We start from the raw sequence: 19,221 nt of genomic DNA, 5'->3' as shown, positions 1-19,221 counted from the left end.
TTCACATGCTTTAATTAATCTTACATTCCTTATGAGTGTTTGCTTTTTCCAGAATGTTGTCACTTTTTTTTTAGGCAGCATATTGCTCTTGTCTAGTGCGTAATTTGAAATGAGTCGCCTCTAGATGTTAGTAGCGGGGCACAATTGGGTTGTAGTTGAAGACAGTGCGAGTTTCTCTCAGTGGGGTAGTATGGTGTTTAGTGGAGAGAGGATTTGTCACTGTGGTCTGAGCTGCCGAATTTGGAACTGGCGAGCCAGGTTCAGCCTTCATGACCAGTCCACCAGACCAATTTCCCTGAGGGAGCACATTTCCATGCTAGACCTTGGAAGGACCCGCACGACCTTAGAAGCCCTGGTGTCTTAGCACCAGCAGGCGAACCCTAGCAGTGGCAAATGCGGGTTAACCTTGAAGGCCTGTCTACCACAATCCCTATTGAAGCCCACCGCAAGTCTTTTGGGCAGGCCTACGAAGCAGCACACCCTAGAGCAACAGTGATTCTGTCATTGAGGTCACAGGACCCTTGAGCAGGGAGGCTCTAGGGCGGTGCAAACGGTGAGATCGCGTTGAGCGCTGACTTTGGGTCATGTTTGCGAATATATTATGTTTCTAAAAGCACTTGCTGCCTCCTTCCTGGTCTCCAGGAATTTTCCGCAACAACAAAAATGTCATGAAACTCCGGTGATCAATAATATACATCTTTGTGAGACCTGCACCTAGCTTTTCCATCTATTGAGACAAATGTAATACATTTAACAGTTTTAAAATATATGGTCTTATTTCATTTGTATATTTATCTTTTTGTCCATGTTACTGATATCCACGTTAGGTCTCTTCAGGGATGCCAAATAAGATCAATAGTCCTGCGATGTCACTTTCTATGATGTCACTTCTTGTGATGTTACCAAGGGCGGCTCCTTCACTAGGGCGGAGGAGCGACGCCCCACTACTTTCTCGCAAAAGCAGAAACACAAAATGCTAAGACGACCATTTTATGTTTCTGCTTCTTGCACTGCAAGAAAGCAGAAGTGTTTCGTTGGGGGCAGGCGGGTCTGTTTTAGGGCAGGAGAGGATTGTCTTGCCAACTGCTAAGGGCGCTGACTGTTCAGCCAAACCAGTCATGCGCACTCCGGCCTTTCTCTATGTATGATGCAATGCAGCCTACATGGAGAAAATAGCCTCCCCATAGGCGCCTGGCTGGTCGGCGTCATGATCATTCACAACGCTGCCATTGCAGCATTATGATTGACTTAGGGGAGGGGAGGGAGGCTGCCTGCTTCCTGTTCTCCACCCCCCCTTCCGAACTCCCGCGAGATCCTCCTCCCGCGAGTCATGCCGGCTACGACTGGAAGATATATGCAAATTAGAGGGGCCTCACATCTTCTCTTTCGCCCGGGGCCCCAGGAGTTCCAGGACCGGCCCTGGTTGGGCCACATTGAACTCTCCCAAAGGCACTTGCACTTTTGTTTCTAGCCCATCCCCATTCCACCGCAGCATGCGCTGATTGGGTGGAAGGACGCAGCGCCTCCCTCAATCTAGCTCTTCCGGTATTGGGAGTACTACTCAAACCACATGAGCACCTGGCCGAGCAGCGATAGGTGACAGTGCACAGGCAGGCAATTATTACCGGGGTCTTTTTTGTAGCGTGTGAATCGTGTTCCTGATTATATTTTAAATCTTGTTGTTTTTAACATATTTTACCTACTGGGCCACATTGAACTTTCCCAAAGGCACTTGCACCTTTGTTCTCAGCCCGCCCCCATTCCACCGCAGCATGCGCTGATTGAGTGGAGTGATGAGGCTCTTCCCCCGATCTCGCTCTTCAGGTATTGGGAGTACTACTTAAACCACATGTGCACCTGGCCGAGCATCGATAGGTGGCAGCGCGTTGGTAGGCCATTGTTACCGGGGTCTTTTTAGTAGCGTGTGAATTGTGTTCCTGATTATATTTTAAATCTTGTTATTTTTAACATATCTTACCTGTTGGGCCGCATTGAACTCTCCCAAAGGCACTTGCACTTTTGTACTCAGCCCGTCCCCGTTCCACCACAGCTTGCGCTGATTGAGTGGAGGGACGCAGCTCCTCCCCCGATCTTGCTCTTCTGGTATTGGGAGTACTACTTAAACCACAAGTGCGCCCGGCAGCTCAACGGACGCTCGCAGCGGGCGCGCCGCCGGCGTGCCAAAGGCAAGCCCATCTGTGCCCGTCAGCATCCCAGAGGGGTCCAGGGCCAGTCCTGCTGCCCGTGACAATACCATTACGGTGGCAAAGCTGCACTATTCCAGTGAGACACTACAGACTCTCTGTCCCGCTACCTGCTCTCCCCACTGTTGGCTGGGCCTGCTCTCTGGGCAGGAATTATTTTGCCCTATGTGTAGCTTTAGGCCGGGTTTGATTTCAGCGCCCCAGAAGCATATTAATCCCTCCCCTAGTAGACGTACAAGGAATCCCCTCATTTTGGCGACCTTGATCAATGCTTGCTCTCTTAGGAAACATCACCTTGATGTTTTTGATCTCATCACGGACAAACCAATTGACTTTCCGTTTATTACAGAGACGTGGTTGGATGGCACATCCAATCCGACTGTTGCTCTGGCTACTCTTGTAGGCTATAAAATTTCCAGAGCAGACCACCCTGAGGACAGAGGGGGGAGTGGCCATTATCTACAAGGACAGGTGGGACCTCTTTAGGGGAGATTCGAGTTGTTGGGGAGATTGCGAAGCCCTTGACATTAGCATTCATTTCTCTGCCCACTTCACACTGGGAGTTTCTTTGAGCTATAGACCTCCCTGCTCTGCTGAGGACTTTTTTAAAACATGGGGGACAATGTTGTCTCGCGAGCACTTAGCTTCTCTCAATATATGGTTTTAGGTGATGTAAACCTCCATCTCGATCAGATTGACTCTAGAGACAGGCTTGAGTTCCTCAAAACCTTACAGCTCGCTCATTTCTCCCAATGAGTGATTCTCCAAACACATCAAGGAGGGCACATTCTTGATTCAATCTGCTCTAACTTTCCGATCCTGGCGGAGGACCCCCTTCCAGTCCCATGATCTGATCATTGTGCAATCTATTTTTCGTGGCTAGTGACTATGGTTGTCTCACTAGGACACTGTTTTCTCAAATCAGTTTTTAGTAAGATTGACCCGTCTAAGTTTTCTCAGGCCTTGGTTGTGTTTAAATCCAATTTCCCCCAGGATCTTGAAGGGAGCCTCGCTGGGTTCTCTAAGTGGGTGTCCAGCACTACGGACCTGCTATCCAAACCCATGTCCACCAGGTTTTCCAGGTGCTTCACCTTGTAAACCTTGGTTTTCATCTGATTTGCTGCCTCTGAAGCATGAGTGTAAAAAACTTGTGCGCACTTGGTGTCTTAGTGAGTGCTGTTCGCTGGCCAAGCAAAAGCTTAGGCTTCAGCAAAAAATTTACTACACCGCGATTGGACAGGCTAAGAAAACATATTACTCGGCCAGCATTGAGCAGGCTCAAAATAATTCTAAGGACATTTCTGCCACAGTGTAGAACTTTACATCCCCAACCGCTCAGGCAAGTTCACTCCCTGCCACAGATGCCTGGTGCAACACTCTCTCCAACTGCTTCATTGATAAAATTCGGGCTATTCAGGTGAACTTCGTGCCCTGTGCTGGGGCTGCATTTGACTCCTTGACCTGTGTTCCTATGTCCATTAACCCCAGGCACTCCCTTCAGGCTTTGGCCCCAGTGGATTTGCCCAGAACATGCAAAATTTTGAAGAGCCTGAAATCAGGTTCCCCTGCCGATCCATGTGCGGCTAGACTGCTAGCATCAGTCGCTGACATTATTAATATGGAAGTGAACCACATCATTAACTCCTCCCTCTTTAAGGCTCTTGTGCCAGAAGGCTGGAAGCAGGCCAAAATGCTACCACTCTTAAAAAAAACTGCCCAGGAAATTATTGTCTCATTTCACATCTTCCTTGCTTAGCCAAGGTGTGCGAGTAGGTGGTAACCAGACAGCTCACTGACTTCATCGAAGGACCTCCTGCACCTAGCTCAATTGGGGTTTAGATCCTCCCATAGTATGGTGTCTGCCTTGGTTGAGATCGCAGAGGCCATCCGTGAGTGTTTGGATGCCAGCGGGAGAGCTGCTCTAATCATGCTCGACCTGCGGCGGCCTTTGATACGGTGCCACACTCTCTGTTGCTCCCCCGGCTTGCTGAGTTTGGGGTTTCATGCCCTGCATGGGGCTGGTGTAGGTCCTTCTTGTTGGGACAGGTACAGCAGTTCTGACTGCCGCCGGCCTCCTCTGCCCCTCAGCCAGTTACCACTGGGGTTCCACAGGGGTCGTCCCTTAGCTCCCTTCTTTTTAACATCTACGTTACACCATTCAATTTTATGGTAACAGTTAGATCTGAGCGCACTGCGTGTAAAGGTCCTTGTAATGTCTCAAAGTATAAGATAGGTGCTCAGGATGAAAGTGGTCGGTTACCACGACTCCACACATAAACCACCTAGGGAGTTCAGAAATATACAATTTGCTTCAGAGCACTCAAAGTTCATAAATTAAAGCCTTAAGATGGTAGAATCTCTCAATTTATTCTCTTCATTGAGGAGTTCAATTCATAATTCTTCATAATGTTCCGACGCAGCCAACACGTGTTTCGTCTGGTCAGTTTTGACCTCAGACTTCCTCAGGGCTGCAACCCAAATGACAAAAATTATATATATATTTGAATAAACTCCACCATAAGAAGATATAATTATCTGCACTGATTACCAGAGTTCAGTACCTCATGGAGGGATACACCCTCATACCCTTAAGTGTCAATAGTAATAGTAAAAGAGACATATACCAAATTCAAACTTAAGACACCCTAAAGTGATATAAGTATATATAGAGATTTAGTGTAAATAGCCACCAAAGCAAGTGTCACTAATAGTTTCTCAGTCATAAACTGTAAGTCATGACTTTCCTCATTAACTTAAGATGAGGACCAAAATGAATAACAGCGTACCAATACAGCCCTGAGGAAGTCTAAGGTCAAAACTGACCAGAAAAAACACGTGTTGGTGCGTCGGAACATTATGAAGAATTGTGAATTGAACTCCTCAATGAAGAGAATAAATTGAGAGATTCTACAATCTTAAGACTTTAATTTATGAACTTTGAGTGCTCGGAAGCAAATTGTATACGTTACTCCATTGGTCTTTCTGACCGAGGAGCTGGGGGCTAAGGTGATTGCATGCACAGATGACACCCAGCTTCTTTTTACATGGAAAAAGGATGATCTTTCAGTAGCTTCGGCCCAGCACTTCCTATCCTTGGATTTTAAGTGGCTGGCTGCAGCGCAGCTGAAGTGTAATGAGGGCAAGTCAGAGATCATCTTCTAAGGTAAATTCCCCTCCAACTTCAAAGATATGCTTTGGCCACCTGAGTTCCCGCTACCAGCATCCTCCGGGAACCCTGCAAAGAACTTGGGAGTTTGGTTTGAGGATAATCTCTCCTTCCCCACCCAGATTAAGAGGCTGGTGGGCAGCTGCTTCGGCCTTCTTAAAACTCTGTGGAAATTCCTTACTCTTCTTACTAGACCCGCTAAGGAAACAGTCATCCGTGCGCTTATTTTGCCTCACTTGCATTATGCTAATGCGCTCTTTGTGGGCAATCCTGGATACCTGCTGAACAGGTTGCACTTTGTCCGGAATAGGGCTGCTAGACTGGTCTTTGAAACTCCCATCTGGCTGAGTGTACGCCACCATCTTCGCACGCTACATTGGCTTCCAGTGGTGGAGCGGGTCAAGTTTAAATCTTTGGTTATTGCTCACCGGGCCCTGTATGGCCGGATCACTGACCAAATATTGAGGAGCAAAATATCGACCTGGCAAAATATCGTTGACAAAATATAGAATGCCAGAATATTAAATTCCTATCTCCAAACAGGTAAGTACAAAAATATCGAATCCAAATATCGTTGTTAATAATATAGTTTGTAAAAATATTGATTTTTTGTAAATGTCTTAACATTAATGTAAAATAATAAAATAATTAATATCATTAATTAAAACATACTTAAAAATACTTGAATTACCTTAAAAATAATAATTAATTAATGTAATAAAAACCATGCATTTTTATTTTTAATACATATATATATTAACCTTAAAAATATTAAGAAATATTAAATACCTTTAGAGTAGGGTAGCGGGAGGGTAAAATTTACTATTCCCACTCCAGTGAGTGCAACAGTAGGGAAAGCGTTGGATAGCCGGATGGTAAAAGTTACTATTCCCACTGCAGTGAGTGCAACAGTAGGGAAAGCGTTGGATAGCGTAGGGGTTAAAATTACTATTCCCACTCCAGTGAGTGCATCAGTAGGGAAAGCGATGGATTGGGGGAGAGTAAAAATTACTATTCACACTCCAGTGAGTGCATCAGTAGGGAATGCGTTGGATAGCAGGAGGGTAAAAATTACTATTCCCACTCTAGTGAGTGCAACAGTAGGGAAAGCATTGGAGAGCGTAGGGGTAAAAATTACTATTCCCACTCCAGTGAGTGCAACAGTAGGGAAAGCGTTGGTTAGCGTAGGGGTAAAAATTCCTATTATCACTCCAGAGAGTGCAACATTAGGTAAAGCGGTGGATAGCCGGAGGGTAAAAATTACTATTCCCACTCCAGTGAGTGTAACAGTAGGGAAAGCGTTGGATAGCTTAGGGGTAAAAATTACTATTTCCACTCCAGAGAGTGCAACAGTAGGGAAAGCGTTGGATAGCGTGAGGGTAAAAATTACTATTCCTACTCCAGTGAGTGCACCAGTAGGGAAAGTGTTGGATAGCGTAGGGGATAAAATTACTATTCCCACTCCATTGAGTGCAACAGTAGGGAAAGTAATGATTTAATATTTAAATAAAAATAAATTAATTATGAATGGCAATAAAAAATAATTAGAATTACTTACCAATTACAACATATTTAATAATTAATTAATTATAAATACCAATAAATATTATTTATAAAACATTAATTACCTATTATTAATTAATTAACAACAAATTAACTTTCAAAACCAAACATTAAAATTAATTATCAATACACAAAAATAATTGCAATAATTAATTTATTACAGTTAAATTACTTTCCACCCTATTCCCCTTTAAACTAACACAATACGCTCCGAATAATTAATTAATACAATTAATATAATTATCACTGAAGCAATTAATATAAATTATTTACAATTAATAAAAAATAATTACCAATTAATATTTAATTAAAAATAAATAATTATCAATACCAATAAATAAAAATAAATAATTACTTAATTACAATTAAATTATTTCCCACCCTATTTCCCTATAGACCCACAACCCGCTACGGAATTAAATTACACAAAAATTAAATAACAGAAAGTTCACTACTTTAAAAAAATTCAAACATACATTACAAAATTTTTACATACTTTTAAAACATATACTAACACTCAAAACACGCAAAAAAAATTCTATTTTTTTAACGACTATATTATGACTGTCGATTTTACTAACTTTGATATTATGAAAATCTATATTTCTTACCTGAATTTCGATATTCGGCACAATTATATTTTTGCAAGTCGATATTCTGTCCATTCTATATAAAAAATTTGATATTATATCCAGTCAATAATTTTTTCACGATATTGTGTCTAGTCACCATCAGGGCCCCTCGTATCTGAGGAAGCTGTTCTTTTTTTATATCCCACTGAGAAAATTACGCTCATCAGCACAGCTTTTTCCTCAACTCATTCATCACAGGATGGGCGGCAGCTGGCTTTTCGTTAAAGCGGCTCAAGCTTGGAATGCCCTTCCCTTTGAGCTTCGCAGTACCAAGATCCAGTGGTCTTTAGGAAAAAAACTCAAAACCTATCTGTTTGCCTACTGCTCTCTTGTCGACTCCTATCGGACCGCGCCGGGACACTCCTTGGAGTAGCTGTGTGCGCTATAACATCAAATAACATAACATAGTTACCTGAGGTCATGCTGGACTAGGGTAAATCCAAAGTTTAGGTTGACAGCTATGAACGTTAAGCCGACTACAGGACTCCCACATCCCCTGCCGAAAAAGTACCTTTGATGGAGCAAGCATTGACATCGAAGACTCGATTCACTGGCTCTGATCCGTGCATGCGATAAAGGCTTTGTAGATGAACCCCTTTTTCATTATTGAGCCACGCAGTCCTTCAAAGCAATGTTGTTGATCGGCTCCTGCATTTGAGTTGAAGGGCAATGCGTTGACATCGCTGTGTCGATTTTTATAGCAGGAGTCACCTTTCACGGGCCCAGGACTGGATTGGACCACTTGGCAGGGCAGGTCTCACAGAGTCCAGGTGCTGTGTCAGGGTTGACGTAAGTCTTTGATGGCCCTGAGACTTCAGAACACGAGGAAAAACCAGCAAGCCCTTGGAGTCACACCGGCTTCAAGTGAGACGGTCCAGTCCTTATCCTCAGCAGGGCACAGATCAGCAGGCAGCAGGGGAGCGCAGCAAAGCAGAAAAGCAGGTCTTCCTGTGCAGCAATCAAGCAGAGTAGCAATCCTTGTAGCACAGCAGTCTCTACTCCAGACAGAGTTGGTAAACAGTCCAGCAGTGTTCTGTCTTGGTAGGGTTGAGTCCTAATTCTTATACCCAGGTATGCCTTTAAAGTGGTGTTGACTTCAAAGCAGTCCCTTGAAGTGCACTGGTCCCCCTTTCTTCCCAACCCTGGCACCAGACTATCAGTAGGGGGTAATCAGCCCTTTGAGTGGGAAACAGGACACTGCCTATTCCGGTGTAAATGCCAGCACCCCTCTCTCTCCCTGACCAGGAAGAGCTATCAAGATGCAGATGAGTTCTCTGTCAAACCCAGCCTTCCTGTATTTGTGGCTGTCTAGAGGGAATGCCCAATGTGTAGCTGTTACCCACAGAGCAGTAAGAACAGAGAAAAATGGCATTTCTAAAGTAAGACAATTAAATCCAACTTTACAAGTAAAGTCCGAGCAAATGAAGTTTTTAAGGAGGCAGTAGACCTGTCAACCTTAGGGTGGCCTTCCCCCAAACCTTTTGCCTTACCATTTTTGCTGAGCTCACTTTTGTTGGCCTTAGAACTCTGTGTGCTTTACTACTGCTAAGCAGGCTGAAGTGCATGTGCTCTCTCCTTTATGCATGGACAATTTGGTTTACATCCAATTGTCACATGTAATGTATTTGTAAGTCTCTAGTAAAGTGGTGCTACGTGTATCCAGGACCTGTAAAGAAATGGTAATAGTGGACCTACAACACTGATTGTGTCACCCACCTAAGTAGCCTTTTAAACCTCCATTGCAATTGCAGCCTGTTGTGCATTTAAATTCTCTTGCCAGGCCTAAACCTTCCTTTTTAATACATTTAAGTCACCCCTAGGGTAGGCCCTAAAGAACGCACAGGGCAGGGTGCAGTGTATTTAAAATGTTGAATATCTACTTTTAACTTTCAAGTGTCTGGTAATAAAACACTATTACAATTGTTTTCACTACTGAAAGGTCTACCTTTCTCCTAGGGTAATATTGGATTATCTTATTACATTTAATAGGTGATTATTTCCAATGAGGAGCAGGTATGAATATTGAGTTTGGTATCTAAAGGATTGCAATGTAAAACCCTTTATAAAGGTAAATTTGGATTTTAAGCCATAATTCTGAAAATACCACTTTTGGAAAGTTGGCATATTTGTGTCCCAAATATGTGGTGCCTGCGGCCTGATCCTGGGTGACATGACTAGGTGTGTTGTTGTGTAGGTCCTATAAACCTATATAGGATCTGTGCGTTTTGACAACATAGAATGTGTGTCCAGACTAATTCTAGACACCCGCACCGGGTATCTTTGCCTGTATACCATAGTGCCAATAAAAACCCCTCCTACCAAGGAGAGAATAGTTCTTGGCAATTATCGAACATGACAACCCTGATCCATCAGGATTATGGAAACTGTGTAGTACTTTTCTTTCAGTCACTTGTGCCCACTTAGTCTAAGAGAGATACACAGAATAAACAGTGGGGACATTTCCAATAAGCATTTATTGAACCAGTGTAATTCTAGTGTAAAATAGTTGTGCTGAAACAACCATTAGAAAGTAACATATATAAATGATTATAAGAACTAAAAGAGTAAAAGTATTGCAGATTCCTACCATTGTGATAAAACAATGAATACAGGCAAGCTTATAAAGTACATGACAGTAGAATGCGTACTCCTATGATGCAACCCTAAATAGATGTACCTAAGTATACCTAGCATGTATGTAGGTGTAAAAGCCAAGATTCCCTCTAGGCTAAAGTCAACCCCATTACCTAAAGTGAGAGACTGTGGGACCCCGCTAGGTTTTGAGATTGACAACCCGCAAGGGATGTCAGACCACTTCGAGCTGGAGTGTCAGCAAGCATCCATGAACCTCAGCATCTTGGGTCAGTGTGTTGGCATGGAGGTACTTTTCTCCTCCTTCCACCTTAGCAAGATATGGTGTTTATATACCCAAAGTGGTTCCCTCAGGGGTTTTACCTTGCTGTATCATGTTGGACCTAGGATGACAGACCGAATTACAGTTGTACATAGTTATTATGCAGGAGATGGTAGTCATGCTGAGTTTCTAAGAATCCTCATGCATAAGGGATGATGCTAGTTTTCAGGGAAAACTGTGATGTCACCTTGAATGGCAAGGGCACAGGTTCTATTAGAGAAGGGTGGAAGATTTTCAAGGGATAATAGTTCAGTTAAGAGTAGGGGTTATGAGTTACATGTATCGGGGTCGCTAGGCTCCAATTAAGATAATATATTGAAGTATTCCTGTAAGTCTGTTCTTCACAATGGCGACGAGCGGAAGAAACACGCAAGAAAGACTTACTGGCTGCTGATCTGGAAGGAGCGGTGTAGAGCTGTTTCAGGCTGGTTGTGCAGAGGAGCGACTGGTTGCTGTTCGAGCGGTGAGCGCTCACTGAGCTGAGGTGTGGCTGTCGGGAGGCAGACAGCAACAAAAAGAGGACTTAAAGAAGACGGGAGCGATTGGTGAGTGGCAGGTGGAAAGAAAGAGCGGCGTAATGCTCACGGGCTCGCAAAGCAAAAGCGAGCACCAGCATCCAGAACGCCTCCGCACGACTCATCCTGGACATCCCCCGACACAGCCACATCTCCGCACACCTGAGAGACCTGCACTGGCTCCCCGTCAGCAAGAGGATCACGTTCAGACTCCTCACCCACGCACACAAGGCCCTCCACGAACTGGGACCCAGGTACCTCAACAACGGCCTGACCATCTACACTCCCACCAGCCAGCTACGCTCCACCAGCCTCGCCCTCGCTGGTGCCTGGCAGCCAAGACATGGAACTCCCTCCTCATCCAGCTCCGGCTGACCCAGGACCACCTTTCCTTCAGGAAGCAACTCAAGACCTGGCTCTTCGAGAAGTAGCAGACCCCGCCCCAGCGCCTTGAGACCCCTCCGGGTGAGTAGCGTGCTATACAAATGCTATGATTGATTGATTGATTGATTGATTAGTCAGGCGGAAAGCTCGTAGTGCAGTTAAGAATTTACAAAGAAGACAAAACAAACACGAGCACCATTTTAGAATAAGGCGACAAGCACGTAATGCATTAAAGAAGCTACAAAGAGGAAAATAATAATAAAAACAATAATGAAGGACAACCAAAAAAAGAAAGAAAGAAAAATAGATGTTGTAAATAACTGTAATAACAAAATGTTGAAAAATCATTTGTGATCAGATGATGGCAGCCATTTTTGAGTCAAGCACAGTACAAAAAAACAATAATTGATAAAGAATTCATGTTAAAGAAGAAAAAACTAGAAAGAGAGACAATATACATACACATATAGAGTAGTCATGACTGTGGAAGGCACAAGTAGTGAAGTTACTGTAAACATGAGTTCAGAAATGTTTAATGAAGAGGATGTTAGTGGAAATGGAAATGTTTCAAGCACAATTTTTAGAATGCCACTACCCTTTAATTAATCTGAACAGGAAAATGTTGCTAGGAAATGGGAGAAGTGGCTGAGGAGATTTGAGCATTTTTTAAAAGCAACGTGCAAAAAATATACTGATGAACAGGCGAAAGATTTACTACTCAATCTTGTAGAAGATTTTGTTGAAGATCGAATAAAACATATCCAGAACATGAAAGAAACAAGTATAAAGGACTCATGAAATGTTTAAATGCTAAATTTGATCCTCAAAGAAATTTAGATTTTGAAAGGTACAATTTCAATATGGCCTGTCAACAAGAAAATAAGACGATGGATGACTATGTCACTAGACTTAAAAGTTGTTGACATTCTGTGAATTCAATAAATTTAGTAATGAAGAGGCAATGAGACCAGAGTAATACAAGGATGTAACTCAATAAAGTTTATACATTTTTTTTAGAAAAACCTATGACCCACAAGAAATTTTACGCATGGCAAGAACAGAAATGCAAGCTCAGAAACATGGAGAAGGGAGAATCAAAGCGAAAGAACAAGTTAGGCAAATGTAAAAAAAAAAAAATATTGGAGAAAAGATAGGAACACAGATCAGAGGAAAAAGACTGTGCTACAGTTGTGGATTTCAGTTCCCACATCAATGAACACTTCCAGCAATGGGACAGCAATGTAAATAATGTGGAAAATACAATCATTTTGCAAGTGAATGTAGGTTTAAAAAAGAACAAAAAGAGGTCTGAACCAAATAGGTAAACTGGAAGCAAACCTGTTTAGACACAAAAAAATTGGAAACACACGATATGCAAGACAAATGGAAGAAGTTAAAGAAGAGTTTGGGGGAGAAGTTGAGCAGTAAGAAAGACTTTACATAATGCAAGAGGACAGTGAATTTCAACAACGTAACATGATTAAAAGAGAAAATGTTTCTTAAAACACATCTGTGGATTTGATGGTTGGTCTTGAAAAGGTTCCAATTATTTAAGAAAGTGGAGCAACGTCCAATATAATGTGCATAACTAAATAAATGAAAATGAAAGAACAACCCACATTGAGCCCATAGAATGTTACTGTTTATCAATGGGGTACTAAGCATCCTATATTGTGCTTAGGAACATTTGAAGAGACAATGCAGTACAGAGATGTAATAAGCAGAGCAGACATGCATATATTAAAATGTAAAGTTCCAGGACCATGTATGCTAAGCAATGTAACTGCTCAACTCATGGGTCAAATATCAATGAATTGTAATACCTCAATAGATCACCCAGTTCTGAGTAAATATCCTAAAATATTTGCTGGACTAGGTAAATTAAAAGACAAAAGGATTACTTTACATATAAAGGAAACAATAAAACCAGTGGCGCAAATGCATAGAAGAGTCCCAGTTCACATGTACGCAAAGGTAGAGAAATTGATGAAATCATTACATTAACTAAATATAAGTGAAGGAGTAACAGGGCCAACTCCTTGGGTATCACCCATTGTAATCATTCTGAAAAAAGACACTGATGACATCAGCATCTGTGTGGATATGGGAGTTCCCAATACAGCCATTGAGAGAGAATGGTATCCAGGTCCTAGTCTAACTGAGATGCTTAATACTATAAATGGGGCTGCAGTTTTCTCAAAACTTGAATTATACAAAGGATATCATTAATTGAAAATTGATAACCAATCAAGGTATATCACAACCTTTTCCATGCACTTGGGACTATTTAGATACAAACGATTACATTTTGGGACATGCTCGGCTGCTGAGATCTTTCAAGAGATCATAAAGAATGTCATAAGGCCAGTGCAAAAAAGTATGAACTGCAGTGACAATATTTTAGACTACAGAGTAATACAGGAGGAACATGATGAGGTATTAGATGGAGTGTGCCAACAGCTTCAAAATGCCGGATTGACAGTAGGGGCATCATTAGGGTGGCGGGCGGACTTTGTCCACCCCCATCCTGACAGTAAAAGGGACTTCCCAGCATATGTGCCGGGGTCCCGTAGGTAACATTAGGATGCACCAGCCACACCGCCTGCATCCTGATATGGATGGCGGTATCTAGCAGACACCGCCACCATATGAAACCCTTTTCCACCCAGTCGACTTGTTGACCGGGCAGAAAAGCAGTAGATGGTCTTCCCGTCCGCTGTGGTCCCCCCGCCATACGGCGGGGGAAATGGGTGGCGGGCGGGCTAGGATGTAGAGCGGATCGCCACCACCATGTGAGCGGTGGCGATCGGCCCTACATCCTAATGGGCCCCTAAATCTTAAAAAATGTGAAGTAAATAAAATGAGTTCATGTTTTTTGGACAAATATTTTCGGTCAAAGGAATGAGACCAGATCCTATTAAAATAACAGTACTGAATGCAATACAAAAGCCAAAATATATAACAGAACTGTGATCATTTCCAGGAATTGCTAGTTATTGAGCTCTATATGTAAAAAATTCTGCAACTGTAAGCTCACCGCTTAGAGAATTAACAAGGAAAGGACGAAGATTTCATTGGAGTAATGAATGCGAATAAGCATTTAAAGAAATAAAATGAGAACTATCAAACACAGCAAACTTAAAATATTTTGATCCACATTTATCTACAGAGCTCGTGGTAGATCCCAGTCCTGTAGGGCTGGGTGCAATTTTTGGTGCAACATCAACCTGGCAGGGAAACTCCTAGGTATGTGGCCTCTCATGCTAGCAAAAGCCTATCTGAAGTAGAAAAAAGATACTCTCAGCCTGTGTGTTGGCTGTTGTTTGGGCATGCAAACATTTTCATGACTTCATATATGGCAAATCGTTTGTATCACCGACCATCAAGCTCTGATTGGAACCCAAAAACAAAGATGCCACCATGAATTAAAAGATGGGTAATGAGGCTGATGGATTATGACTTTAGAATCATCCATAAACCAGGAAAAGAATGCAATCCAGTGGATTACCTATCTAGACATCAATCTAAAACTGAGATTCAGCAAAAATTAGAAGCAGAGATATATATATTCTTCTTAGATCAGCAGTTCCAGGAATTGTCAAAGAGAATGAATTAATTAAAGAAACTCAAAAAGATGACACTCTTCAAGAAGTGAAAATAATTATACATGAAAATAAGTGGAGATTAATAAATAATGGAAGCCAATTTTAACCAAATATAAAAAACATGATATATTAGCATTTAAGAACATAAATACTGAATTATCTGTGATTTCTTCTGGAATACTTGTCAGGGTAAACAAAATAATAATTCCAACAAGTCTGCAACAACGTGTAATTGATTTGGCACATGAAAGTCATTGGGTATCTCTGCCACAAAAACTTTTTTGAGAGCGAAGTTGCGGTTTCCAAGGTTGCAATGTTGCAATATCCAAGTTCTTCTGATGCCTTCCTCCTCACAGAGTAGAGCTAGACATATGTAACAGTACAGTATCATCCCTTACTGCAGCACAAGAAACAAACAAGCATTTGCAATGCAATAGGTCTTGTTTCAATTTCTGCGGTCCCGGAGAGAGCAGGTTTTCCTTTTTTTGGGCTGTGCAATTCAAGACCACATATTACTACACTATATATTTTTACTAACTCACTATATATTCACATCTGACATGCGCAGTTTACTTTACAGATCCTAAGAATAAATCGGCAGGTATTATGTTATGTTATGTTATGTTAACTGTTTTTGTACCGCGCACAGCTGCCCCAGCAAAGGGGCGTCCTGGCGCCAAGGAAGGTATACACAACATCACAAAATGCAGCAGAATCAGAGATTTTAATTAAAAAGAAAGGTTTTAATGGCACGTCTGAACTGGAGTAAGTCTTCCAGCGCTCGAATTTCAATGGGAAGAGAGTTCCACAATTTTGCGGCTATTACTCGGAAGGAGCGGCCGCCAATCCTGCTCAGCGAGAAGCGTGGAACAACAGACAGGTTCTGGCCCATCAATCTCAGGGATCATACAGGGATTATACATTCCATATCACTTCAGTTACTGTGGCACCTTTATTACGCTCCAGTGTGACACTGTTCCATAAGCAGATGCTTTCTGTTACCAAGAGCATGATGACTTCAGATGTCTCAAAGTGTGGTTTGAGGCAGATTATGTGGAGAACCCTTAAAGGATTTCTGGGGGGTCTCAAATGGGCCTCCCCAATGGTCTTGGAGAGCTCAAGGCTCTACTGGCTCCATGACCCACACATTTGGCAAGGCTGAAATTCTTCCAGATGGGACTTTTAGTTATACCAGAGCTTCCTAAATTCTTGTCTAGCCTTGATATTGTATTTAGCCTTCTTCCAGAAGTGCTGCATCTGGGGACAGACAGCCAGCACCTACCTGATTACATCCTGAGAGGGTATGAAGGCAGCGTGTTCCCACCCCTGCCTCACAAGGCTGAGAGGTCCCCTAACAGGGAGGCCATAGAGGGGTTCACAGGGGCTAAACCCATCCCTCTTCTATGGTACCTCCCTGTAGGAAAACAGTAGGCATGATAAGAGGATATCCCACTTCCACCTCATGGGCTCAGGCAGTCCTATAATCATGCCTCTTGAGGGTCTTGTTGAATCTCTCTACATGCCCATTTGTTTGGGGGTGATAGAGTGTGGAGAACATGTAGGTTAGGTCACACTCACCCAACATGGACCTAATATATGCAGACATGAAGTTTGTGCCTCTATCACACTATGTCTTCAGGGAAGCCCACTTGAGAAAAACACCCATCATTAATAAATTATACTTTTTTTTCTTCATATAAATGATATTTAAGGAATATAATAAATTTCCATTGTTTATATTCAAAAGACATCAATCTTCAGAAACATGAACCGGAGCACAGCATTTGCATATGTTTCTAGTACTACAAACTGATCCATCAGATAGGATAACAACATTTCTTTTTATAAACTTCACTTGAATCGGTGCAGAAAATTTGTTGTCACCCTTTGTAGTTACACCACCACATTTTATGGTCACCCAATCACCAATCTCAAATGTAATATCTTTCACACTCTTCTTATCATTATAATATCTAGTAGATTCAGCTTGCATTTTAACTACTTTATCTTCCACAGCAGTTCTGTACACCAACACACAATCTTTCACTTTCAAACAACCAGGAACCTCTTTCACACCAGGTTCACGTCCCGTTAAAGATATAAATGGAGAAACCTCTGTTATTGAATGGGGCGTAATCCTGTAAGACCACACCAATTTTTTTAATTCTTCACGCCAAGACAATCCATTAGACAGGGACAACTGAATATTATCCGTAATCAATTGGTTAATTTTTTCCCTAAACCAATAGCTTGTGGCCTAAATAGAGCAACCCTCTCATGAATGATCCCAAAGTTAGAAAGACATTACTGCATTTCTTTTAACACCAATTGCACACCATTATCTGGCACTAGTGTCTTGGGTATCCCTTCCTTCATAAACACCCTTTCCATAAAATCAACAACTCTTTGAGTATTTATAAATTCTGTGCTTTCCACCACAAACCATTTAGAATGGTAGTCAACAATGACCATCAAAAACTTGCTACGAGTACCAAGCTTAACAGTAGGCCCAAGGAAATCAATCGCCATTCTTTCCCATCGACGTTTGGGAAAAGTTGTAGACACCAATGAAGGCTGCCTTACAAATTTAGTTTTATCCGCTTGAGCACAAGTGTAACACTCTCTTACTGCATCCTCAAGCTCTCGATCCATTCCCGGCCAGCAATACGATTGTCCGACCCTTCTCTAAGTCATAATCCTGCATCTACCTCCAGACCTCCCGAGGCGTCTCCGGAAGCAACGTTCATTTTAGTGACTTTCTTTTGGAAACTTTTAAAGCTGCCTACCTGCACTGCTCTTTTAGCGCTCTGGACCTAGCGCTCTGATCCTCCCTGGCTGCCCCCTTTCCTACACGCGACCCAGACCGCCTCCGCTGATCGCCCCCTCCTTGCCTGACTCTCGGATTGGGATGGGCGACTCCACCATCTTGGGCGGGTCTGGGCTCTGCGCTGCAGTTCTTTGGCCCCTCCCCCCCTGGCAAAGTACTTTAGGCGGTCGGCTGATCGCGCGCCTATCCTGCATCAACCTCCAGACCTCCCGAGGCGTCTCCGGGAGCAACCTTCATTTTAGTGACTTTCTTTTGGAAACTTTTAAAGCTGCCTACCTGCACTGCTCTTTTAGCGCTCTGGACCTAGCGCTCTGATCCTCCCTGGCTGCCCCCTCTCCTGCACGCGACCCAGACCGCCTCCGCTGATCGCCCCCTCCTTGCCTGACTCTCGGAGTGGGACGGGCGGCTCCACCATCTTGGGTGGGTCTGGGATCTGCGCTGCAGTTCTTTGGCCCCTCCCCCCTGCCACGCCCCCCTGATCCTCCTCCCCCATGTGTCCCTACATTATGGTTACTCATTCCCGGCCGCGCAGCGGACGAGCGCAGCGGGCGCGACGAAGGCGCGCCGAAGTTGCGCCTAAGTTAAGCCCGTCTGCGCCCGTCCGCGACGGGCCGGGACCAGGGGCCACACACTCTGCTTCTTTTTTGGTTTATACCTCATCTCAACTCATAGCTCTCTCTGCTATCTCCTCACCTTCCCACTCACTACTGCGACATCTTGATACATTCGGCATTCTCGTCTCTTCCCCTTCTCACCCGATCCCGGTCTCTCACAGCCCTACCCTTCCCTTTGTTGACCCCCCTCTTGTCCCCCGTCCCTCCCCTGTTCCTACTGTAGCCTCTGCTTACCTGCTCAACACCCGCTCTGCAGTCAAACACCAGACGGCGCTTTTCAACCTTTTGACCACCGATTCCCCAGACTTCCTTTTCCTGACTGAAACTTGGTTCACCGCCGATTCCCTCCACGATCTTCTAGCCATTCTCCTCGATACCCATTACACCCTCCGAGCTGACCGTCCGGACGGTAAGGTTGGGGGAGGTGTGGCGATGATCATTCGGTTGACCCTCAAATTTCAACTTCTTATTCACCCTCCCATACACAACGTGGACTACTTGGTGGCCCGCTCCCCTTACTGTTGTCCTCGTGTACCGTCCCCCTCAATCTATGCCTTCCTTTGTAGCCTCCCTTCAGGACCTTTTGGCCACTCTGGTGGTCAACAACTCCTCCGTCCTTCTGCTCGGCAACTTTAACTTTTGGCCGGGCGATCCTAGGGAAGATCTTCCCTCTAAAGACTTTTCTGCCACCCTCCAGTGCTTAAACCTCACATCTCATGCCACAGTCCCTACCCACGTCCAGGGTCACATCCTGGATCAAATCTGGTCCTCACGTCATGTCATCTCACCTCCCTCTA

This window comes from Lissotriton vulgaris, chromosome 1_1 (genome assembly GCF_964263255.1).
Source record: "Lissotriton vulgaris chromosome 1_1, aLisVul1.2, whole genome shotgun sequence".
NCBI classification, from domain to species: domain Eukaryota; kingdom Metazoa; phylum Chordata; class Amphibia; order Caudata; family Salamandridae; genus Lissotriton; species Lissotriton vulgaris.
This window is presented reverse-complemented; position numbering follows the sequence as displayed.